This window comes from Pan troglodytes, chromosome 22, assembly GCF_028858775.2.
Source record: "Pan troglodytes isolate AG18354 chromosome 22, NHGRI_mPanTro3-v2.0_pri, whole genome shotgun sequence".
Taxonomy (NCBI): domain Eukaryota; kingdom Metazoa; phylum Chordata; class Mammalia; order Primates; family Hominidae; genus Pan; species Pan troglodytes.
In genome coordinates, this window is record NC_072420.2 from 18205664 (window position 1) to 18232083 (window position 26420).

Consider the following 26420-nt stretch of genomic DNA (forward strand, 5'->3'; position numbering starts at 1 on the left):
GAACCCAGGAGGGGGAGGTTGCAGTGAGCAGAGATCGCGTCATTGCACTCCAGCCTGGGCGACAGGGTGAGACTCTGTCAAAATAAAAAAGAAAAGAAAGAAAAAAAAAAGAAAAGAAAAGACCAAGACCCAACAATCTGCAGTCTTCAAGATATCCTTCTCACATACAAGGATACCCATAGGCAAAAAAAAATCAAGAAATGGAGAAAGATCTATCATACAAACAGAAAACAAAAACAACAAGGGCCAAGGGTCACTATCCTTATATCAGATAAAACAGAATTTAAACCAAAAAGAGAAAGAAAAAAAAGAACAAAGATAGGCATTACATCACATAAAGGGTTCAATTCAACAAGACTTAATTATCCTAAGTATATAAATACCCAACATTGGAGCACCCAGATTCATAAACAAGTACTTAAAGACCTACAAAAAAATTAGACAACCCCACAATAATAGCTGGGGGGCTTCTACACCCCATTAGCAGCATTAGATCATCAAGGCAGAAAACTCACAAAGAAATTCTGGGCTTAAATTCAACACTTGGCCAACTGGACCTAATAGACATCTGCAGAACACTACACCCAACAACCACAGAATATACATTCTTCCCATTGACACACAGAACACACTCTAAAATAGAATACATGCTTGGCCATAAAACAAGTCTCAGTAAATTCAAAAAAATCAAAATTATATCAAGCACATTCTTGGAACACAGTGGAATAAAAATAGAAATCAATACCAGGAAGACGCCTCAAAATCACACAATCACATGGAAATTAAACAGCTTGCTCATAAATGACTTTTGGGTAAACAACAAATTTAAGGCAGAAATCAAAAAAATTATTTGAAATTAATGAAAACAGAAATGCAACATATCAAAATCTCTGGGATGTAACAAAAGCAGTGTTAAGAGGAAAGTTTATAGCAACAAATATCTAGATCAAGAAGTTAGAAAGATCTCAAATTAACAATCTAAATCACATCTAGAGGAACTAGAAAAACGAGAACAAACTAACTCCAAAGCTAGCATAAGAAAAGAAATAATTAAAATCAGAGCAGAACTGAACAAAATTAAGACCCAAAAATCCATACAAAGCATCAATGAAAACAAAACTTGGTTCCTTGAAAGGATAAAGAAGATTGATAGACCACTAGATAGATTTAAAAAGAAAAAAGAGAGAAGATCAAAATAAGTATAATCAGAAATGACAAAGATTACATCACAACTGATCCCGCAGAATTACAAAAGTGCCTTAGAAACTACTATGAATACTTCTATGCACACAAATTAGAAAATCTACAGGAAATGGATAAACTTCTGGACACACACAATCTTCCAAGATTGAATCAGGAAGAAGTTGAAATCCTAAACAGAACTATAATGAGTTCCAAAATTGAATCAGTAATAAAAAGAAAAACCTACCAACCAAAAAGAAGTCCTATACCAGATGGATTCACAGGCAAATTCTACAAGACGCACAAAGAAGAGCTTATACCAATCTTACTGTAATTCAAAAAATTGAGGAGAGACTCCTCCATAACTCATTCCATTAATCCAGCATCATCCTGACACCAAAATCTGGCAAGAAAAAAAACAATGATAAAGGAAAACTACAGGCCAATATTTCTGAGGAACACAAATGCAAAAATCCACTACAAAATACTAGCAACCCAAATCCAGCTGCACATCAAAAAGTTAATTCACCATGATCAGGTAGGCTTCTTTCTTGGGATGCAAGTTTGGTTCAATGCATACAAATTGATAAATGCAATTAACCACATAAAGAGAATTAAAAACAAAAACCATATGATCATCTTAACAGATGCAGAAAATGTTTTTGATAAAATCCAACATCCCTTTATGATTAAAAAAACATCCCTCAACTAGGCATTGAAAAAACACCTCAAAATAATAAGGGTCACCTATAACAAAGCCATAGCCAAAATTATACTGATTGGAACCATTTATCTTGAGAACTGGAACAAGACAAGTTTGCCTACTGTTACCACTCCTCTTCAATACAGTACTGGAAGGCCTACCCCAAGCAATCAAGTAAGAGAAATAAAAGGCATTCAAATAGCAATAGAAGAAGTCAAATTATTTCTCTTCACTGATTATATAATTCTATACTTGGAAAGCCCTAAAGGCTCGACCAAAAGGCTCCTAGAACTAAAAAATGACTTCAGTAAAGTTTCAAGATATAAAACCAATGTACAAAAATCAGCAGTATCTCTCTACAGTAATAGTGTTCAAGCTGAAAGACAAGTCATGAATGCAATCCCACTTATAGTAGCCACACAAAAATATAAAATACCTAGGAAATACAAATAAAAACCACGATGAGATACCATCTCACACCTATCATAATCCCAGTACTTTGGGAGGCCGAGGCAGGCGGATCACAAGGTCAGGAGATCGAGACCATCCTGGCTAACACAGTGAAACCCTGTCTCTACTAAAAATACAAAAAAGTTAGCCAGGTGTGGTGGCGGGCGCCTGTAGTCCCAGCCACTCGGGAGGCTGAGGCAGGAGAAAGGCGTGAACCCAGGAGGCAGAGCTTGCAGTGAGCCGAGATCGCGCCACTGCACTCCAGCCTGGGCGACACAGCAAGAATCCATCTCAAAAATAAAAATAAAAAATAAAAAATAAACAGGTTCTGGTGAGGCTTTGGGGGAAAAGGAATGCTTATACCCTGCTGGTGGAACTGTACATTAGTTCAGCCATTGTGGAAAGCCATTCAGAGATTTCTCAAAGAACTAAATACAGAAACACAATTCAACCCAGCAGTCACATTACTAGGTATATACCCAAAGGAAAATAAACCATCGTACCAAAAAGACACATACCTTCATATATTTAACACAACACTATTCACAATGGCAAGAATATGGAATCAACCTAGGTGCCCATCATCAGTGGATTGGATAAAGAAAATGTGGTACATATCCACCATGGAATACTATGTAGCTATTAAAAAGTGAAATTATGTCCCTGGCAGCAATGTGGATACAAGTAGTCACCGTTATCCTAAGGAATTAACGCAGGAACAGAAAACCAAATACCATATGTTCTCACTTAGAAGTGGGAGCTGAATATTGATTACTCATGGAAGTAAAGCTGATAACAATAAACACTGGGGACTACTAAAGGGAGGAGGAGGAAGAGGAGCAAAGGTTGAAAAACTACCTATGGGGTACTATGCTCACTACCTGGGTGACAGGATCAATCATACCCCAAGCCTCAGCATCACACAATATACCCAGGTAACAAACCTGCACCTGTACCCTCTGAATCTAAATAAAATTTTAAATAAAACTAACAAGCAAACAAACAAAACAAAGAAGTGAAAAGAGGGTAATTATATGGGAATTTTCCTTATGACCTTATGCATAGTATTCATCAGAGTAAAAATTAACAATTAAAGTGTCAGTAGTAAAAGCACACCAGCTTATAAATAGAGTTATTTTTCTGCCAGTGGGCACCAAATTGGGATACATGCACCCCAGAATACATGCAAGAGGGGTCATGGGGATATGTGAAGAATGTATTAGAACTTCTAATAATTTTTATCCAAAATTTGGTGATTAAGCTTTATTAATATTTAGACTAACAAGGTACATATTACTGATGTATAGATAATTTTCTTTATATTGTAGGGTGCATGGTTGCTCAAATATACTTATTGATAGAAATACAAATTAAATTATGGGCAGGTGTAGTGGCTCATGCCTACAATCCCAGCACTTTGGGATTGTAGTCTGAGACCAGCCTGGGGAATGTAGTAAGATGAAGAAAGAAGAAAGAAAAGAAAAGAGAAAGTTAGCCAGGTATAGTTGTGTGCAGAAGGAAGGAAGGAAGCAAGCAAGCAAGCAAGCCAGGTATAGTTGTGTGCACTTGTGTTCCCAGCTACTCAGGAGGCTGAGGCAGGAGGATCACCTGAGCCCAGGAGGTTGAAGCTGCAGTGTGCAATGATCATGCCACTGCAATCCAGCCTGGGTGATGGAGTCAGACCCTGTCTCAAAAAGAGAGAGAGAAAGAGAGAAATTTAAAATTTTGAAAAGCACCAACCTAAACAATAAGGGAAATTTTACATTAAGTTACATTGTCTCTAGACTACACTGTAGCAAATTATTAGAATAACAGGAGTCCACAGGAGCAAAGTCTTTGAAGAAAAACAAAATTAAGCAACAATTTTAAACAAAGGAAACATGTTTTAAACATAAAGTTCAGTGTTTCTGAAAATGGATAATGCTAACTCACAACACACATAGCTGACATAGCTGCACAAGGAAAATGTGAGAGAGGAAGCAAGGAAGGAAAGGAGGGAGGGAGGGAGGGAGGGAGGGAATGTGAAGAGAAAGTAAATACAGTGTAAAAGTAAAGACTAGTGCCAGCTGAGTGCGGTGGCTCAGGTCTGTAATCTCAGCACTTTGGGAGGCCGAGGCGGGTGGATCACAAGGTCAGGAGTTCAAGAGCAGCCTGGCCAACATGGTGAAACCCCATCTCTACTAAAAGTACAAAAACAATTAGCATGGCATTGGGGCATATGCCTGTAGTCTCAGCTACTTGGGAGGCTGAGACAAAAGGATCACTTGAACCTGGGAAGCAGAGGTTGCAGTGAGCTGAGATCACGTCACTGCACCCCAGCCTGGGCAACAGAGAGAAACTCTTATCAAAAAAAAAAAAAAAGACTAGTGCTTTACTACTAACTGATAACAACTAAAGATTTTAGTGTCTAATATATTGTTTTAAAACCTCCTTGTCTTTAGTAAACCATAATTTTTTTGTTTCCTCAGCTAAAGACATTGAAAAATTCAGGTGCAAATGAAAATGAAAGCAAAACTGCTCTACTCATATTTGTTTCCTTCATTCTCGATGTTGTTCCTCTGCCTCCAGGTCTGTGCAGTCTCTCATCTGAAGGAGTAGACAACAAAGCCACTGTGCATTCTTCCTCCTGAGAACTGTCGATTGCACAACCTGATACCAATCACAGTTCAAGACCGTTACACTAGAAATCGGAAAACTTAGACTCGAGAACTATTTCTTTCACAGTATACAATCTTAACAACACATTAACTTTGGAAGGGGTTGGGTTGAAATTCCCCTTCTTTGAAATCCTATGTTGCCCCTGTTTATTTCCAAAATCCTAGCTGTAATTGTCTATGATCCCATATTATTTCATCATATCAATTTGAAATGTACTATAGGGGAACAAATATACAACCTGTAAATTTCTCTGATATATCACATAATTTCATCTGTGAATTGCAGTGTTCCAAATGTGATCATAAGATTCATTCATACATTTATTTAGGAAGTATTTATTAATTCCCCTATGATCTGTCAGATAATGTGCCAAATGCTTCACCTATGACAGTAAATAGAGATATCTCTTTTGTGTATTCCCAGAGTTTAGGGGCTGCTGGAAAAGACAGATTAGCAAGCATTTACACAAGCAAGGTGCTAAGAACTATGATGGGGGCATGTGAGGCATATAAGAACATAGATAAATATTTAATTCTGACTTAAAGGGTTAAAATTTCCTGGAGGAAGTGACATATAAGTCACCTAAAATATAAATAAGAATTGACCAGGTGAAGGGGTGACAAAGTCCAGATGAAGAAAAGTCATTAGCACCATACATATCAAAAAGAGACATTTTATGAAATCTAAAGTCTGGGCTGCTATACTGTACATCTCTGAGGAGAGTACCAGAGCCCATGAGGTCCTCCCTTGAATTGTGCAGGCCACAGTATTTGTGGCATAGGGTCATCCCTTCAAAACTTGCTTTATTATGGTTGAGGTCAGAAGTATGAATGAAGACATGAAGAGGTAAGAAGAGGTCAAGTATAACAGGGCATCGTTATCCAAGTGTGGAAGCTGGGTTAAAGTATTTGAAGCAGAGAAAACAAAAACAATCGTATCACCAATGTGTACGGACTCTCAGTGGGTCAAGAGAGGCCTGACCTACTTCAGTTTCTTCAGATATGGTATTTTTCATTTCTAGAATTTCCATTTGGTTCTTTTTCAGAGTTTGCATTTTTCTAATGTAATCCTCCATCTTATTTTACTTATTATACTTATTTTCCTCTGAATTCTTCAACGTGTTTGTAATTATTATTTTAAATTTCTTGTTTGCTAAATCCAACATCTGGGTCACCTGTAAGTCTCTTTTTATTGAGGTTTCCCTCTTGATTGTGAGTCTCATATTCCTGCTTTTGTGCCTGTCTCATGTTTAGTCAAATGATCTTAGACACTGGAGCAAGTAATATTTTCCTCTATAAAGGGCTTGCTTTTTATCCTGTCAGAAATCCAGGATGAGGGAAGAGCTCTTTGATCTAACCAAGACTAAAGCTGGGTTAGGAATGAGTAGTTGCTTTAGATAGTTTTGCCTGGTTTCAAATGTCTTGAGTATGTGATCAAGACCCTTTCACCAGCAGGACGTTGAGATCTAAGCATTGCAAGACTGAGATTTCTCTTTGCTTTTCGGTCTAGTCCTTGGGCTCCCATGCCACCATTTATTCAGCAGAAGTCGTATGGAGAAGAATTGGTGGGCGGGAAGAATTCACTACACATCTGAAACTCCTGCACGTTTCTAGCCACCATCCCAGCCCATGTGCAGCCAGTAAAAATCTGGCTGGATTTTCCTTCTCACAGAAGTGTTTCTGCCCATGTCAAGTGTGTTATTCTGACTGCCCAGGCACCCAGACGCAATAAGTATGTTCGGAGGTGAATGTAGCTCCCACTCTCTGCTCATATCAGAAAGGGTAATCCCCTCGCTGCACTTTACTGCATGTAGACACTTTTGCATCCATAATTTTTGATAGTTTTAAGGAAAACATGACTTGTGAATTTAGCCAACATTGTCTCATTGCCAGAGCAAGTGAAATGGTCTTTCCTTATCCACCACAAATTAAGTGAAAGTGGAACTCTCTACTTCTATTATTTTCTGTTTGGAGAGGTTTCCTATACTGCATACTTTACTTAGTAGAGCTCCAAGCAATGCCAGATTATTAAAGTGCTGATTATCTAATGAACATTTAATATTAAGTTTTATATTTGTAAAAATTCATAAATCCAGTACTGTGGGCAGTGTAGTCAATATTTTTCTCATTAGAGTCCATCAAGTCATGCAAAGTAAGTACTTTCCAAGTTTAAATGACAATGGTCAATCTATTTACTCCTTTGACATTATGAAGAAGATCATGATCGTCACTAACACCTATGTAATAGATACCCATAGGGCCCCATCTCACACTCTTACAACCCATCTTTTTACTGCAGACATTTCTATAAAATCAGGTCCATGCATTTGTAAACTGACAGCAGCTGCGTCAGCTGCCTCCTGTATCTCTCATTTTCATCCCTGAGGCTTTTTTGCCACCACCTCATGGGACTCCTTTAAGAACCTGCTAAGCCATTCTGACTCACGCACAAATCAAAGGAGTGAGGAAGCTAACACTACAAGGACAATCCTTGACCAATGGAAAAAGAAGGAGAGTAGTGAATAAACACTACCCTCAGTCATCTCTAAGCTGGACAGTTCTGAGTTTCATTTGACACAGGACCCCAAGGGTATCTGGTAGGACTGAGCTCCAGTTGTCCACAGTAGTGATTAGATGAATAAAGCACCCTGGGATTGGTTTTCTCCCTTCCCCTGCTTCACTCTTTCCAGTCCCTAGTACTGTTTCTTGGGATCATTTCCCAAAATAAACTACCTGTATGCAAGCTGTCATATGGTGCTGTGCTTTAGGGAACATCATGGATAAAACAGCTTGGAAAGATTGAACAACAATTACAGGAAAGACAGATAAAAGAAACTAGAGATGGGGACACATTATGATTTCAGAGATATGAAAATATCAGAAGAACTATCACCATGGTGGTGTCATGCAAGTGTGTCTTTATTTTAAAAATCTCTAACAACCTCTTTTGTGCAACCGTTTCCTAGAATGCCCACTCATGTTAACAGTATATGAGTATTTTTAAAATAAAAAATTGCCAAAATTTTTCATAAAACTTGAGATATATTTTAAGTATTTCCATGTACACTATCAACACTTTAATGCACATACAAAAAGATCAATGGCATAAAATAGTGCTATGCTAAATATATTATAGAACACATGGAAAAATTCACAGGGCACCACAAGCCATTGCCTCTAGTAATAAAACACAAATATGACATAATTTAAAGTTGTGTCATAACATCTTTCATTCGTGTGTGTGTGTGTGTGTGTATGCATGTCATAGACAAAATGACCTTTTTAGTCCAGTCTTCCCTAATCCCTCTGCAAGCTCATAACTGAGGGATGAAGAATCAATGATGAGGATGAGTGTGAATATCCAAATGGCTGCTGGAAGACTGGGCAACCATAGTGATAACAAGTTGTTGGCTTTCATCAACTCTCACTCCCACTATTCACCTCAAACAAAGCTACTTCTACAATTACCTGTGTTATTACTGCTATTACTATACTACCCGTAATAACAACCTTGGACAATTGTCAACAGACAATTGACATTCTCTTGATTCGTAAATTTTGGGTCAAAACCTTTATGAGAGCTCTATTTTTTTACCTTTAACTTAAAATACACATGAAAGTTTAAGCAAATGCAGTTTTAAGACAAGTCTCCTTGACATCTTTCCTTTTCCAATAAATTTACCTGATTTTTGCACCCATATGAAAGTAACAGAGCCAACAAGTAGGGTACCAATCTCAGTGAGACATGATGGTGGACTGAAACAGGGATGGAGTAAAGTCAAAAGATTTGAAAGATATTTAGGAAATAAAACTGCTAGAACTTGGTGATTAGATATGTGGAATGACAATCTAACACATACTACTAGAAATGGGTTTTCCATTCCCTTCTAATCTGTCTCTAACAGTAGCTATTAGTGAACAACTCCGTGCAGGTGATAGAGTTTTAATCAGGATGAAATATAGCTTGATGAAGAAAACGTAGGTGATCCAGGGGAAAAACGGATGTGAAGAAAGCATAAAAATAAAAATATTCAATTCTGTGTAGAGGATAGAAGAGAGAAGAAGCATTTGCACCCTGATAAAGTCTGACCAAGAGAAGTAGAGTCAATTAACATCTAAATGAAATAAATACTGATTCTCTTAGACTAAACTTTCACTAAATGCTGAATTTCACCCTTTGTTCATGTAAGCCTCTGGTTGTAAATGAGGGGTGAATCATCCCCCTCCCTCTAGGGGCAGTTGACAATGTCTAAAGACATTTTTGCTGTGATAACACGGGTCAGGATGTTAGCACTACTGGAATCTCATACATAGAGACCAAGGGTGTTGCTAAATATCTTATAATGCACAAGAAAGCCCCCTACAACAAATAATTATCCAGCACAAATGTCAATGGTGCCATGTTTGAGAAACCCTAGAATTCACTGACATAAGAAATATCAAATTAGACACCCAGACACTGTCATGTTGTGGGAGGCACTAAGAAAAGAAAGTCATAGGTCCTGCCCATGAAGAAGAAATGGCTTAAATTTATTAATTTTCAATATAAGAGCAACTATTCAAATAATAGCACAGGTAGTAATAAGACACATGTCATAAATCAGTATGTCTGTGATTGCTACATAAATGGTATCTATGATAAGTGCTCAATCTATATTTTTATAGAGTGGAGAGCAAAAGTCAGCCTAGAAAAAAAAAACCATACCTGTTTTGTGAACACAGCATTTCTGAGGTGTCTGGAGGAGAAATAACTTAGGATTTAGCTAAAAAAAAAAAAAAAAAAAAAAAAAGTCATGTGTAACGGACAGAAAATATTCTATTTTGGGAAATTTTATGAGTTTTCCAGAGAAAAAAAGATATACTCCATTGCTTAAGGCCAGATTCAGGATGGTCTTATATTTTTTTTACCTGGAAGTGGAGTTTTGAGCAGTAAAGTGACAGAATGAAATTTATCTTTCAGAAAAAGCAATTAGGTGGCAGTAGGTGGAACCAACTGTATATCAGAGGCACTGTGGACAAAGAGAGATCAAGAAGAAAAAATGTTTGAATAGTGACATAAAAGATTCTTGCAAAAAAATGGTGGCTCTGAGTAAGAAGACAAAACATATAGTAAGATCAACCTGAGAATCAGGAATGGACAGGATTATCCAAATGCCAATAAAAGCAAAGAAGAGTGTATAACAGAAAGTAATTTGTTTTGTTAAAAGGAGTATTAAAGATCCTCATGCACGTGTAAAATTAATAAACTTTTTATGCCTTTCTTTTACTAAAAAACCTTACTTACACCAACTTGACCATCATCTGCTGTGACTTTTTTTTTTGAAATAATGGTAATCTCTGGTAACTAGAGGTAAAGAATGACTACATATGATTATAATGACAGGTATAGCAACTAATTTTAAGGCACCATGTAGAATTCTTTTAGCTTCATCTGGCTTTTATTCCAGCACCTGGACAACGGTCCTGCATAAGCTCTGTCCAGCATCCTGTAGGTAACTTCTGACCACACTTTGTCTCAGGTCTGTGTTGTGTGCCTCCTCCCTCCTTACTCTGGACTTTTCCAGGTAGGATCCCACTGGGATCTGCTTGATGTCCATATTTTCACAACCTGAGGGTAAATAAGAGTTAACTCCCCATGTGGGCACACAGTAAGCAATCAAGGACAGAAGCCAGTAGATGTATGCTCCCCACCCAAACCTTGCCTACATGAGATTGCAAGGTGTAGATTATATTGTTTCTCAGGTAGTCCTATAAAATTTAAGAAACCAATCACCTCTATCAGTAGCCAACTAAAGAAGACATCTTTGCATTGCCTCTTTCCTGTTTCTGCTTCCTTCCCCTGTCACTCTCGTTTAATCTCTGGGGTCAAACACTAGAATAAAGCATTTGTCCTTAACCCTGTGTTCCAGGTATGCTTTGTGAAGAACTTAGGTAAAGGCAATCATGATGACATTGATGATGATGACAATAACATCTAATATTGCGGAAACATCATTCTCATTTTTACAGGTGAAGAAACTAAGGAAGATAAATGTTGCCTTCATTTCCTCTTAATAAGTTAAGTCACAATAAAGAAAAAAAAACAAAACAAAAAATAAAATAAAATAAAGTAAGTTATAAGGTCTTGCTAATGAGGCTACATGTTTACTCATTGACATTTCCCCTCTTGAAATAAAACAAGATAAGCACAAGGGAAAAATAGGTGGCTACGTTAAGTAAACATTTCTAGTTTGTTTTGGTCACAGATGAAACACAGATTCAGTGAGCACATTACAAAGTAGACTTTAAATTACCCATTATTTATTATCATTGCATTAATTCTAGTAGTGGGGTTATTTATTTATTTGTGGCTACTATTTGAGAAGTATTCTTCAATACCAGATTGACTTTTAAAATTTGAGAAATAATGGCATTCTGGGGACAGAGTAGCAAGCACCTTATTGGGTGACGAGTCATGTCTTCAGGGTATATATTAGCTGCTTCTGGCAGTCCTCAGCATTTGAGGAGTATCTTAATGATGCTTCTCCAAAGCATTTTAAAAAATAGAAAATTAATGAATAAACATAAAACATTATTTACATTTCTTCTTGAGATACTTAATTTTTGTGTTTGTGACAGCTTTGGCATGCCAGGTAGGATTTTATGACTCTGCAAGAACTATAGCATTATTGGGCTTGGAGTGCCCTCTAATGCAGAAATGACTCCGGTGGCCGAAAACATAGATCAAGACGTTCAATTCCCATCAAAACACCTGGAAAGCTTTCCAAAGAAGGACTGGCACAGCAAAGACTACAATAAATACTACTAACTCCCCAGACATTGATAGGCATCCAAAGGCATCAAGGCCGTTCGAGAAAATATGATCTCACCAAACAAACTAAATAAGGCAACCATCACCAATTCTGGAGAGAGAGAGAGAGATGTGATCTTTCAGACAGAGAATTCAAAATAGCTGTTTTTTGTTGTTTTTTGGCTTTTTTTTTTTTTTTTTTTTTGGAAACAGAGTTTTGCTCTTGTTGCCCAGGCTGGAGTGCAATGGGGCGATCTCAGCTCACCGCAATCTCCACCTCCCGGGTTCATGTGATTCTCCTGCCTCAGCCTCCTGAGTACATGGGATTACAGGCATGTGCCATCACGCCTGGCTAATTTTGTATTTTTAGTAGAGATGGGGTTTCTCCATGTTGGTCAGGCTAGTCTCGAACTCCCGACCTCAGGTGATCTGCCTGCCTCGGCCTCCCAAAGTGCTGGGAATACAGGTGTGAGCCACTGCACCCAGCTGATAATAGCTGCTTTGAGGAAACTCAATGATATCTAAAATAACACAGAAAATAATTCAGAATCCTATCAGATAAATTTAACAATGAAATGGAAATAACTAATAAGAACCAAGCAAAGTTTCTGAAGCTGAAAAATGTAATTGACATACTGAAGAATGCATCAAAGTCTCTCAAGAACAGAATTGATCAAGCAGAATAATTAGTGGTCTTGAAGATGGGCTATTTGGAAATGCACAGTCAGAGAAGACAAAAAACAAAGAAGAATGAAACACAACTACATGATCTAGAAAACAGCCTCAAAAGGACAAATGTAAAAGTTATTGGTCTTAAAGAGGAGATAGAGAGAGAGAGATCAGGGTACAAAGTTTATTCAAAGGGATAATAACAGAAAACATCTCAAACCTAGAAAAAGATATCAATATTAAAGTACAAGAAAGTTATAGAACACAAAGCAGATTTTACCAAAAGACTACATCAAGACATGTGATAATTAAACTCCCAGAGGTCAAGAATAAAGAAAAGATCCTAAAAGTAGCAAGATAAAAGAAACAACATACAAAGGAGATCCAATAAATCTACCAGCAGGCTTTTCAGTGGAAACTTTACATGCTGGGAGAGAGTGGTATGACTCTCCCCACTATGGTATAGTTTAAGAGCTGAAGGAATTTAAAAAACCTATCCTAGAATAGTACAACCAGCAAAAATATTCTTCAAACATGAAGGAGAAATAAAAACTCTCCCAGACAAAAACCTGAAGGATTTAATCAATGCCAGACCTGTTCTATAAGCAATGTTAAAGGGAATTCTTCATCCAGAAAAAAAAGGATATTAATGAGCAATAAGAAATCATCTGAAGGTTCAAAACTCACTGGTAATAGAAAGTACACAAAAAACACAGAATAACATAACACTGTAATTCTGGTGTGTAAACTACTCATATGTTGAGTAGAAAGACTAAAATATGAACCAATCAAAAATAATAACTACAACAATGTTTCAAGGCATAGGCAGTACAATAAGATATAAATAGAAACAATAAAAAGTTTAAAAACCCAGGAGATAAAGCTGAAGTGTGGAGTTTTTATTTTTGTTAGTTTTTTTCTTTGTTTGTTTGTTCCTGTAATCAGTGTCATCATTAGTTTAAAATAATGAGTGATAAGATATTATTCACAAGTCTCAGGGTAATCTCAAATTAAAAAACATACAACAGATACACAAAATATAAAAAGCAAGACATTAAAACCACCAGCAAAAATCGCCTTCACTAACAGGAAGACAGAAAATAAGGAAAGAAGAAAGAAAAGATCACAAAGCAAGCAGAAAACAAATAACAAAATGGCAGAGGTAAATTCTTACTTATAAATAATAACATTGAATGTAAATGGACTAAACTCTCCAATCAAAAGATTTAGAGTGGCTGAATGAATTTTTTTAAAAAATGCCTGATGATATGTTGGCAACAAGAAACAAACTTCACCTATAAAGACACACGTAGACTGAAAATAAACAGAAAAAGATATCACATGCAAATGGAAACCAAAAAAGAGCAGGGGTCATCATACTTACATGGGACACAATATATTTCAAGACAAAAACCATAAAAAGAGACAAAGAAGGTCATTATATAATGATAAGCGGCCAATTCAACAAGAATATATACAATTGTAAATATAATACGCACACAATACGGAAGCACCTAGATATATAATGCTAATTGGATTAGAGCTAAAGAGAGAGAGAGACCCAAATACAATAATAGCTAGAAGTTTCAACACCACACTTTCAACAATGGACAGATTATCCAGACAGAAAATCAACAAAGAAATATCGGACCTAATCTGCACTGTAAACCAAATGGACCTCATAGATATGCACAGAACATTTCAACCAATGGCAGCAGAATACACATTCTTCTCCTCAGCACATTGATCATTCTTGAGGCTAGACCATAGGTTATGCCACAAAACAAGTCTTAAAAATTTCAAAAAATTTGAAGTTATATCAAGTATCTTCTTTGCCCACAAAAGAGTCAATCTAGAAGTCAATAACAAGGGGGATTTTGGAGACTATACCAAAATATAGAAATTACACAATATGTTCCTGAATGACCAGTGGGTTAAGGAATAAATAAACAGAAAATTTTACAACATTTTTAAGCAAATAACAATGGAAACACAACATATCAAAATGTGTGGCATACAACAACGAAAGTACAAAGAGTAATTTTTTTTTATTATACTTTAAGTTTTAGGGTACAAAGAGTAAATTTTAAGCCTATAAGCGCCTACATCAAAAAAGTATAAAAACTTCAAATTAACTATCTAATGGTGCATCTTAAAGAACTAGAAAAGCAAGAGCAAATTAAACCCCAAATTTGTAGAAGAAAGCAAATAATAAAGATCAATCAGAAATAAATGTAATTGAAATGAAAAAACAACACAAAAGATCAATGAAATAAAATATGGATTTTTTGAAAAGAAAAAACTGACAAGCCTTTAGCAGACAAATTAAGAACAAAGAGAGATGACCCAAATAAATAAAGTCAGAGCAAAACACAGAGAATCTAGAATAGATGGAGAAATTCTTAGACATAGATGTCTGCCTACCAAGAGTAAACCATGAAGAAATTTGAAGCATAAATAGAGGCTGGGCACGGTGGCTCATGCCTGTCTTTTGCGAGACCAAGGTAGGTGGATCACTTGAGGGCCAGAGTTTGAGACCAGCCTGGCCAACATAGTGAAACCCCATCTCTACTAAAAACTCACACAAAAAATTAGACAAGCATGGTGACATGCAATTGTAATCCCAGCTACTCAAGAGGTGGAGGCAAGAGAATCTCTTTCATGTAGGAGGCAGAGACTGTAGTGAGCTGAATTTGCACCACTGCACTCCAGCCTGGGCAACAGAGTAAAACTCCATCTCAAAAAACAAAACAAAACAAAAAAACACATAAATAGACCAATAACAAATAACAGATTTAAACCATAAAAGACTGTATCACAGCAAAGAAAAGCCTGGGACCTGATGAATTCTTTGCTGAATTTTAGTTTGAAGTTGGGTAGAGTGATGCCTCCAGCTTTGTTCTTTTAGCTTAGGATGCTATATTAGTCTGTTTTCATGCTGCTGATAAAGCCATACCTGAGACTGGGCAATCTTCAAAAGAAAGCAATTTAATGGACTTACAATTCCATGTAGCTGGGGAGGCCTCACAATCATGGTGGAGGGTGAAAGGCATGTCTCACATGGCGGCAGACAAGAGAAGAAGGTTGTGCAGGGAAACACCCCCTTATATAATTGTCAGATCTCATGAGACTTATTCACTGTCATGAGAACAGCACAGGAAAGACCTGCCCCTGTGATTCAATTACCTCCCACCAGGTCCCTCCCACAATACGTGGGAATTCAAGGTGAGATTTGGGTGGGGACACAGCCAAACCATATCAGATGCATTGGCTATTCAGGCTCTCTTTTGGTTCCATATGAATTTTAAAATAGTTTTTTTCTAGTTCTGTGAAGACTGTCAATGGTAGTTTAATGGAAGTACCATTGAATGTATAAATTGCTTTGGATAGTATGGTCATTTTAATACTATTGATTCTTCCTATGCATGAGCATGGAATGTTTTTCCATTTGTTTGTATCGTCTCTGATTTCTTCAAGCAGTGGTTTGTAGTTCACCTCTCTTGTTCACTGTATTCCTAAGTATTTTATTATTTTTGTGGCAATTGTGAATGCGAGTTTGTTCGTGATTTGGCTCTTGGCTTAACTGTTGTTGGTGTATAGGAATGTTAGTGATTTTGCACATTGATTTTGTATCTTGAGATTTTGCTGAAGTTGTTTATCACCTTAAGAGGCTTTTGGGCCAAGACTACAGGGTTTTCTAGATATAGGATTATGTCATCTGCAAACAGAAATAATTTGACTGCCTCTCTTCCTGTTTGACTGCCTTTTATTTCTTTCTCTCGCTGATTGCCTGGCCAGAAGTTCCAATACTATGTTGAATAGGAGTGGTAAAAGAGGGCATCCTTGTCTTGTGCTGGCTTTCAAGGGGAGTTCTTCCAGCATTTGCCCAGTCAGTATGGTGCTGGTTGTGGGTTTGTCACAGATGACTCTCATTATTTTGAGGTATGATCCATCACTACCTAGTTTATTGAGAGTTTTTAAAATGAAGGAATGTTAAATTTTATCAAAACACTTTTCTGCATCTATTGAGATAATCATGTGGTTTTTGTCTTAGTTTTTTGCCCTTGTTTATGTGATGAATCACATTTATTGATTTGCATATGATGAACCAACCTAGCATCTAGGGGATGAATCCTACTTACTCATAGTGAATACACTTTTTGATGCTGAATTTGGTTTGCCAGTATTTTTTTGGATTTTTTGAATTGATGTTCATCAAGGATATTGGCCTGAAGTTTTCTTATTTTGTTGTATCTCTGCCAGGTTGGTACCAGGATGATGCTGATCTCATAGAATGAGTTATGGATGAGTCCTCTTCTTCACTTCTTTGGAATAGTTTCAGTAGAGATGGTATCAGCTCTTCTTTGCACTTCTGGTAAATTTCAGCTGTGAATCTGTCTTACCCTGAGCTTTTTAAGGTTAGTAGGCTATTTATTACTACCTCAATTTGAAAACACACTTTTGGTCTGTTCAGGAATTCCATTTCTTCCTGGTTCAGTATTGGGAAGGTGTATGTGCCCGTGAATTTATTCATTTCTTCTAGATTTTCTAGTTTGTGTGTATAGAGGTATTTATAATATTCTCCGATGGTTGTTTGTATTTCTGTGGGGTCAGTAGCAATATCTCCCTTATCATTTCTGATTGTTTTATTTGAATCTTCCCGTCTTCTGTATTAGTCTAGCTGGTGGTCTAACTCTTTCATTTATTTATTAAAAAAAAAAGAAAACACCTCCTGAATTTGTTGGGGTTTTGAATGGTCTTTCATGTCTCTATCTCCTCCAGTTCAGCTCTGATTTTAGTTACTTCTTGTCTTCTGCTAAGTTTGAAATTTGTTTACTCTTTGTTCTCTAGTTCTTTTAGATATGATGTTGGGTTGTTAACTTAAGATCTTTCTAATTTTTTGATGTGGGCAGTTAATGCTATAAATTTTCATCTTAACACTGCCTTAGCTGTGTCCCAGAGATTCTGGTAGGTTGTATCTTTTTTTCTCATTAGTTTCAAATAACTTCTTGTTTCTGCCTAAATTTCATTATTTTCCCAAACGTTATTCAGGAGCAGATTATTCAATTTCCATGTAATCATACGGTTTTGAGTTAATGTCTTAGTCTTAAGTTCTAATTTAATTGTGCTGTGGTCTGAAAGACTGTCTGTTGTGATTTCAGCTCTTTTGCATTTGCTGAGTAATGGTGTAATTCTCATTATGCGATTAATTTTAGAGTAAGTAATATGTGGCAATGAGAAAAATGTATTTTCAGTTGTTCTGGGGTGGAGAGTTTGGTAGATATTTATCAGGTTTATTTTAATCCAAAGCTGAGTTCAGGTCCTGAATATCTTTCTTACATTTCTGTCTCAATGATCTAATATTGACAGTGGGGTGTTAAATTCACCCACTTTTATTGTGTGAGTCTAAGTCTCTCTGAAGATCTCCAAGAAATTGATTTACCAATATGGGTGCTCCTATGTTGGGTGCATATATATTTAAGATAGTTAGCTCTTCTTAGGTTGGTAATAACAAGCTTCTCCAAGCTAAAGGAGGATATTTGAAACCATTGCAAGGAAGCTAAAAACTTGAAAAAAGATTAGACAAATGGCTAACTAGAATAAACAGTGTAGAGAAGAACTTAAATGACCTGATGGAGCTGAAAACCATGGCACAACAACTTCGTGACGCATGCACAAGCATCACTAGCCAATGGGATCAAGAGGAAGAAAGGGTATCAGTGACTGAAGATCAAATTAATGAAATAAAGTGAGAAGTTTAGAGAAAAAAGAGTAAAAAGAAACAAACAAAGCCTCCAAGAAATATGGGACTATGTGAAAAGACCAAATCTACATTTGATGGGTGTACCTGAAAGTAACAGGGAGAATGGAACCAAGTTGGAAAACACTCTTGAGGATATTACCCAGGAGAACTTCCCCAACCTAGCAAGGCAGGCCAACATTCAAATTCAGGAAATACAGACAACACCACAAAGATACTCCTCGAGAAGAACAACCACAAGACACATAATTGGCAGATGCACCAAGGTTAAATGAAGGAAAAAATGTTAAGGGCAGCCACAGAGAAAGGGCGGGTTACCCACAAAGGAAAGCCCATCAGACTAACAGCAGATCTCTCAGCACAAACTCTACAAGCCAGAAGAGAGTGGGGGCCAATATTCAACATTCTTAAAGAAAAGATTTTTCAACCCAGAATTTCATATCCAGCCAAACTAAGCTTCATTAGTGAAGGAGAAATAAAATTCTTTACAGATAAGCAAATGCTGAGAGATTTTGTCACCGCCAGGCCTGCCTTACAAGAGCTCCTGAAGGAAGCACTAAACATGGAAAGGAAAAACCGGTACCAGCCACTGCAAAAACATGCCAAACTGTAAATACCACCAATGCTAGGAAGAAACTGCATCAACTAACAGGCAAAATAACCAGCTAACATCATAGTGACAAGATCAAATTCACACATAACAATATTAACCTTAAATGTAAATGGGCTAAATGCCACAGTTAAAAGACACAGACTGGCAAATTGGATAAAGAGTCAAGACCCATCAGTGTGCTGTATTCAGGAGACACATCTCACATGCAGAGACACACATAGGCTCAAAATAAAAGGATGGAGGAAGATCTACCAAGAAAATGGAAAGCAAAAAAAAGCAGGGGTTACAATCCTAGCCGCTGATAAAATAGGCTTTAAACCAATAAAGATCAAAAGAGACAAAAAAGGCCATTGCATAATGGTAAAGGGATCAATTCAATAAGAAGAGCTAACTATCCTAAATATTATATGCACCCAATACAGGAACACCCAGATTCATAAAGCAAGTCCTTAGAGACCTACAAAGAGACTTAGACTCCCACACAATCATAATGGGAGACTTTAACACCCCACTGTCAATATTAGACAGATAACAAGACAGAAGGTTAACAAGGATATCCAGGACTTGAACTCAGCTCTGCACCAAGCAGACCTAATAGACATCTACTGAAATCTCCACCCAAAATCAATGGAATATTCATTATTCTCAGCACCACATCACACTTACTTTAAAATTGAAGCAAAGCACTCGTTGGAAGCAAAGCACTCCTCAGCAAATGTAAAAGAAAAGAAATCACAAAGAACTGTCTCTCAGACAATAGTGCAATCAAATTAGAACTCAGGATTAAGAAACTCATTCAAAACCACACAAGTACATAGAAACTGAACAACCTGCTCCTGAATGACTACTGGGTAATAACAAAAAGAAGGCAGAAATAAAAATGTCCTTTGAAACCAATGAGAACAAAGACACAACGTACCAGAATCTCTGGGACACATTTAAAGCAGCATGTAGAGGGAAATTTGTAGCACTAAATGCCCACAAGAGAAAGCAGGAAAGATCTAAAATCGGCACCCTAACATCACAATTAAAAGAACTGGAGAAGCAAGAGCAAACACATTCAAAAGCTAGCAGAAAGCAAGAAATAACTAAGATCAGAGCAGAACTGGAGGAAATAGAGACACAAAAACCCTTCAAAAAATTAATGAATCCAGGAGCTGGTTTTTTGAAAGGATCAACAAAATTGATAGACCTCTAGCAAGACTAATAAAGAAAAAAAGAGAGAAGAATCAAATAGATGCAATAAAAAATGATAAAGGGGATATCACCACTGATTCCACAGAAATACAAACTACCATCAGAGAATACTATAAACACCTCTACACAAATAAACTAGAAAATCTAGAAGAAATGGATAAATTCCTAGACACATACACCCTCCCAAGAATAAACTAGGAAGAAGTTGAATCTCTGAATAGACCAATAACAGGCCCTGAAATTCAGACAATAATTAATAGCCTATCAATCAAAAAAAGCCCAGGACCAGATGGATTCACAGCCAAATACTACCAGGGGTACAAAGAGGAGCTGTTACCATTCCTTCTGAAACTATTCCAATCAACAGAAAAAGAGGGAATCCTCCCTAACTCATTTTATGAGGCCAGCATCATCCTGATACCAAAGCCTGGCAGAGACACAACAAAAAAAGAGAATTTCAGACCAGTATCCCTGATGAAGATTGATGCAAAAATCCTCAATAAAATACTGGCAAACCGAATCTAGCAGCACATCAAAAAGCTTATCCACCACGATCACGTTGGCTTCATCCCTGTGATGCAAGGCTGGTTTAACATACACAAATCAATAAATGTAATCTGTCATAAAAACCGAACAAAAACAAAAACCACATGATTATCTCAATAGATGGTGAAAAGGCCTTTGACAAAATTCAACAATGCTTCATGCTAAAAACTCTCAATAAACTAGGTATTGATGGGATGTATTTCAAAATAATAAGAGCTATTTATGACAAACCCACAGCCAACAGCATACTAAATGGGCAAAAACTGGAAGCATTCTCTTTGAAAACTGGCACAAGACAGGGATGCCCTCTCTCACCACTCCTGTTCAACATAGTATTGGAAGTTCTGGCCAGGGCAATCAGGCAGGAGAAAGAAATAAAGGGTATTCAGTTAGGAAAAGAGGAAGTCAAGTTGTCCCTGTTTGCAGATAACATGACTGTATATTTAGAAAACCCCATTGTCTCAGCCCAAATCTCCTTAAGCTGATAAGCAACTTTAGCAAAGTCTCAGGATACAAAATCAATGTGCAAAAATCACTAGCATTCCTATACACCAATAACAGACAAACAGAGAGCCAAATCATGAGTGAACTCCCATTCACAATTGCTTCAAAGAGAATAAAATACCTAGGAATCCAACTTACAAAGGATGTGAAAGACCTCTTCAAGGAGAACTACAAACCACAGCTTAACAAAATAAAAGAGGACACAAACAAATGGAAGAACATTCCATGCTCATGGATAGGAAGAATCAATATCGTGAAAATGGCCATACTGCCCAAGGTAATTTACAGATTCAATGCCATCCCCATCAAGCTACCAATGTCTTTCTTCAAAGAATTGGAAAAAAAAACTACTTTAAAGTTCATATGGAACCAAAAAAGAGCCTGCATTGCCAAGTCAATCCTAAGCCAAAAGAACAAAGCTGGAGGCATCACACTACCTGACTTCAAACTATACTACAAGGCTACAGTAACCAAAACAGTGTGGTACTGGTACCAAAACAGAGATATAGACCAACAGAACAGAACAGAGCCCTCAGAAATAATACTACATGTCTACAATCATCTGATCTTTGACAAACCTGACAAAAACAAGCAATGGGGAAATGATTCCCTATTTAATAAACGGTGCTGGGAAAACTGGATAGCCATATGTAGAAAGCTGAAACTGTATCCCTTCCTTAAACCTTATACAAAAATTAATTCAAGATGGATTAAAGATTTAAATGTTAGACCTAAAAACATAAAATCCCTATAAGAAAACCTAGGCATTACCATTCAGGACATAGGCATGGGCAAGGACTTCATGACTAAAACACTAAAAGCAATGGCAACGAAAGCCAAAATAGACAAATGGGATCTAATTAAACTGAAGAGCTTCTGCACAGCAAAATAAACTAACCATCAGAGTGAACAGGCAACCTAAAGAATGGGAGAAAATTTTTGCAATCTACCCATCTGACAAAGGGCTAATATCCAGAATCTGCAAAGAACTGAAACAAATTTACAAGAAAAAATCAAACAGCCCCATCAAAAAGTGGGCGAAGGAAATGAACAGACACTTCTCAAAAAGAAGACCTTTATGCAGCCAACAGACACATGAAAAAATGCTCATCATCACTGGCCATCAGAGAAATGTAAATCAATACCACAATGAGATACCATCTGACACCAATTAGAATGGCGATCATTAAAAAGTCAGGAAACAACAGGTGCTGGAGAGGATGTGGAGAAATAGGAACACTTTTACACTGTTGGCAGGAGTGTAAACTAGTTCAACCATTGTGGAAGACAGTGTGGTGATTCCTCAAGGACCTAGAACCAGAAATACCATTTGACCCAGCCATCCCATTACTGGATATATACCCAAAGGATTATAAATCATGCTGCTATAAAGACACATGCACATGTATGTTTATCGTGGCATTATTCACAATAGCAAAGACTTGGAACCAACCCAAATATCCATCAATGATAGACTGGATTAAGAAAATGTGGCACATATACACCATGGAATACTATGCAGCCATAAAAAAGGATGAGTTCATGTCCTTTGCAGGGACATGGATGAAGCTGGAAACCATCATTCTGAGCAAACTATCACAAGGACAGAAAACCAAACACTATGTGTTCTCACTCACAGGTGGGAATTGAACAATGAGAACACTTGGACACAGGGTGGGGAACAACACACACCGGGGCCTGTCATGGGGTGGGGGGCTGGGGGAGGGATAGCATTAGGAGAAATACCTAATGTAAATGATGAGTTAATGGGTGCAGCACACCAACATGGCACATGTATACATGTGTAACAAACTGCACGTTGTGCACATGTACCCTAGAACTTAAAGTATAGTAAGAAAAAAGAAAATAAAATAAATCCTTAAAAAAATAAAAACCAAAATATGTATAAGAGAAGTATGGAAATAAATTCCGGTAGGAGAAAAGGTATTGTGTAAGCTAACTGAATTATATTGTGCAACCTAACTGAATTAAACATTAATTTTTTGACTAACTGTTACTCTAACTATTGTAGCTCACATATTACAATAATTTCTGGCTGCTTTTAAACTACATATATGATTCTGATAGAAGGAGAAACTTTCTGACATAAATACAGGTTACCCTTAAGCAACATGGGTTTTAACTGGGTGCGTCCAATTAGACACGGAATTTTTTTTCAACCAAACACAGATGGAAAATACAGCCTTCATGGGATGTAAAACCTGCGCATACAGAAAGCCACCTTTTTATATATACAGATTCCACAGGGCCAAGTGAGAGGCTTCACCATGCATAGGTTTGGGTATTTGTGGACGTCCTGGTACCACTGCCCTGCGTATACTGAAGGTCAACTGTACTATGCATGAGAGACTTCCACTTTAAAATGGCATCCGGTGATATCCAAATTCCCCACAAAAGCATTTGTAAATACTCTGAAAAATGCAAAAATGTACAATGCTACAAAAATTTGGTCTGCAAGAATGTATTTACTTACTTACCTAAGGAAACCAAATTGAAAAATGAAATAAGTAGCCTTCCATGCCCTATTTGCCTGAAAATATGTCTTTGGTTCTCCTCAAACTTCACCCAAGTGCCGTGGGAAACAGCACAGGACAACAGCTAAGAGTAAAGACTCTGGAGTGAGGCTGTGCTTGTAAGCATGAATCAGGTGCATTCGAGGTTGACATCCTGGTTTTATGGCAACTTGGTGCAAACACCAATGATACTATTTTTACAGACGGTTACAGAGGGGAGAAAAGAGAATTCATAGGCCCTTGAATATTTTCTACATATGGAAACAAATGACACATATTGTCTGGCTAACCAAAAGCCAAAAGTTAAAAACAAAATATACATCTTTAAGGGTTAGAGAAAAGGAAACAGATAGGAATAGCCTTAGGAATTCAAAATTGGAGGAACAATGTAGATCATTGTGAGGTGTCTTCTTTTTTAGCAGTTAATTTGGATACATTAATCATAATCAACTCTCTTTAATCAGAAATTGGGATTTCCTGAGGACTTTTCATTAATTGCAAACCAGAGCAGTAGGCAAATTATTCTTCACTGTAGATCAGAGTATTCCTTTGTGGGTTATGTTCGTATCCCACAGAATGAAGTTCAAATAGAATTTTTACTGAATTTTGCTATCATATTACCACACATCCCCCATTAATTCATTACTGCTAATAGAATACATGTGTGTTCCTCAAATGGTAGACCATGAAATGACTGAGCTAATGAGTAAAACTGAGCTTCTACAGGTATAGCTGGGAGCATGCAGGGGAATGGTATAAGGGCTGTTGTTCTATTCAGCACAGAAACAGTTAAGTCAGCTTCATATTCTCCTCTATTTTGCACTGGCTTTTAATGACATTAAATCAAATTATATTTTCTTAGAAGATTTAATGTTTAGCTTTTCTAATTTTACCTTCATAATGAAATTGTAGTAGGGCTGTGTGCAGTCATTTGGATAAAATTGAAAGTGCCATCAGTTATACACTCTAAACGAAATAGCAGACTTTTTGTTTAACTTTAGTTAATGGTCTCATAGTTTCACATAAAAACTTTCTACCTCTTCTGTTGGAATTTGACTACAAGCTTTGAAACTACAAGCAAAGTTGCTTATCACAAATGGAGAATTCCCAGAAACAAAAGCTTATCTTAATGCAATTATTCAAATTAAAATGTTTGCATTTGATGACACACATATTTGAGGACAATCGCCCAACTTTTTTATGTTTACATTTAGTAACTCATGTCCTTTCTGTTTCAAGGCAGCTTCACTGGTACAGTGGTTTCCAGAATCACTTCTCACTTCCATTATGAACTTCTTAAAAACTCAGTAAGAGGAGCAGCCTTACACAGAGAAAGGCACCAGTGTGAAAGTCACTGACCAAAATGTTTTTCAGGTTCTGAAGCTACTAAGCAGACATCATTGCCCAAATTCTTTAAGTTCTCCAAGGCTCTTGTTTCTTCAACTATAAGACTAAGTACCAATAGTAATTATTAGTGATGTTGTTACTGTCATTCTGAAAATAATAGTAAGTAGCTAATATTTACTGGGTATTTGCCATGTGTCACATTGTGAGCTGGGCACTTGTCTCTGTAAGATCTCATTTCATTACGGTGAGAGCTTTATATACAGTCAATGATTTCTTCATTTTACTGATGAAGATATTGAGGTTCAGAGAGGTTTGGAAATTTATGTAAGCTCTCATAGCTAGCAAAGGTCATAACCAGAAAACTAAATAAGGTCTGAATTAAGAATAAAAGACATTGAAAGACGCTTTAAGTCCTAAAATTCAGAGTAAAATAGGAGTCACTGACTGAATTTTAACTTTACGTAAACACAAGGCTTCTTTTTAAAAAGTATCATATGAAAATTATACTCATGAAACATCCATATTTCTAAAAATAATTTCCTGTTGGAACATCTTTATAATGATATACAACATAGTTTAATTTATAAACTTATTTTAGATGTACAGCTACCATTTGAAAGGAGAATGACCTCTAATTTTTATATGAAATACCATGCAGTATAATATTACTTCTTGTTAATTTTCAATTAACAATTTTCCTTTTTTAAATCATGTCTCCAATTACTGTCTGTGCCCTTTTTCGGCTGTGCAACTAAAATCTTTGACTGAAGTGTAATTTCATTATTTGTAAAGGCAGAAACAATGGAACTGTCTGTGCTCATATTAATTTTAGTAGAGCGTGCACTCTAAAATGTTTAGCCAGAGCAACAAAGTTTATGTCAATCCTAGTTATTATCAGCCTAGAAATCTCTTGGAACTAGAATCCATTGTAAAGTCAAATTAAAGGTTTCTGTCTCTTGGTAAAGCAGGACTCTCTCACTTATTACATTTCAAAGAACAATAAACTGCTTATATAATTTTCTTCACCCCATGTTGGAACTTATCCTTATGCCTTTGCTCACACTGAGTTGGGCGTAAAATATTTCCTCCTCCTTTGTAAAGTCTTAGATATCCTTTCATTTATTCTTTAAGACTCATCTTTGTGTCACCTTCTAAGACATCTTCTTTATTGCCCTACTAAAAACCACACATACCTACTCCCAGGCAAAATGATGCCCCTTTATAAAGATCTTTATTGCTGCACATATGGTATTACGGTACAATTAACAGTTTATATGTCATTCTTCCTTACAAGACAGAATATTGTTTCAGGAAGGTTTTTTGTTTTTTAAGTGACAGCCTCTCTATGCACCTAGGCTGGACTGCAGTGGTTACTCATGGGGACAATTATGGGACATTATATTCTTCACATCCTGAGCAAACTGATGCTCCTGCCTTGGCCTCTGGAGTAGCTAGAACTGCAGACAT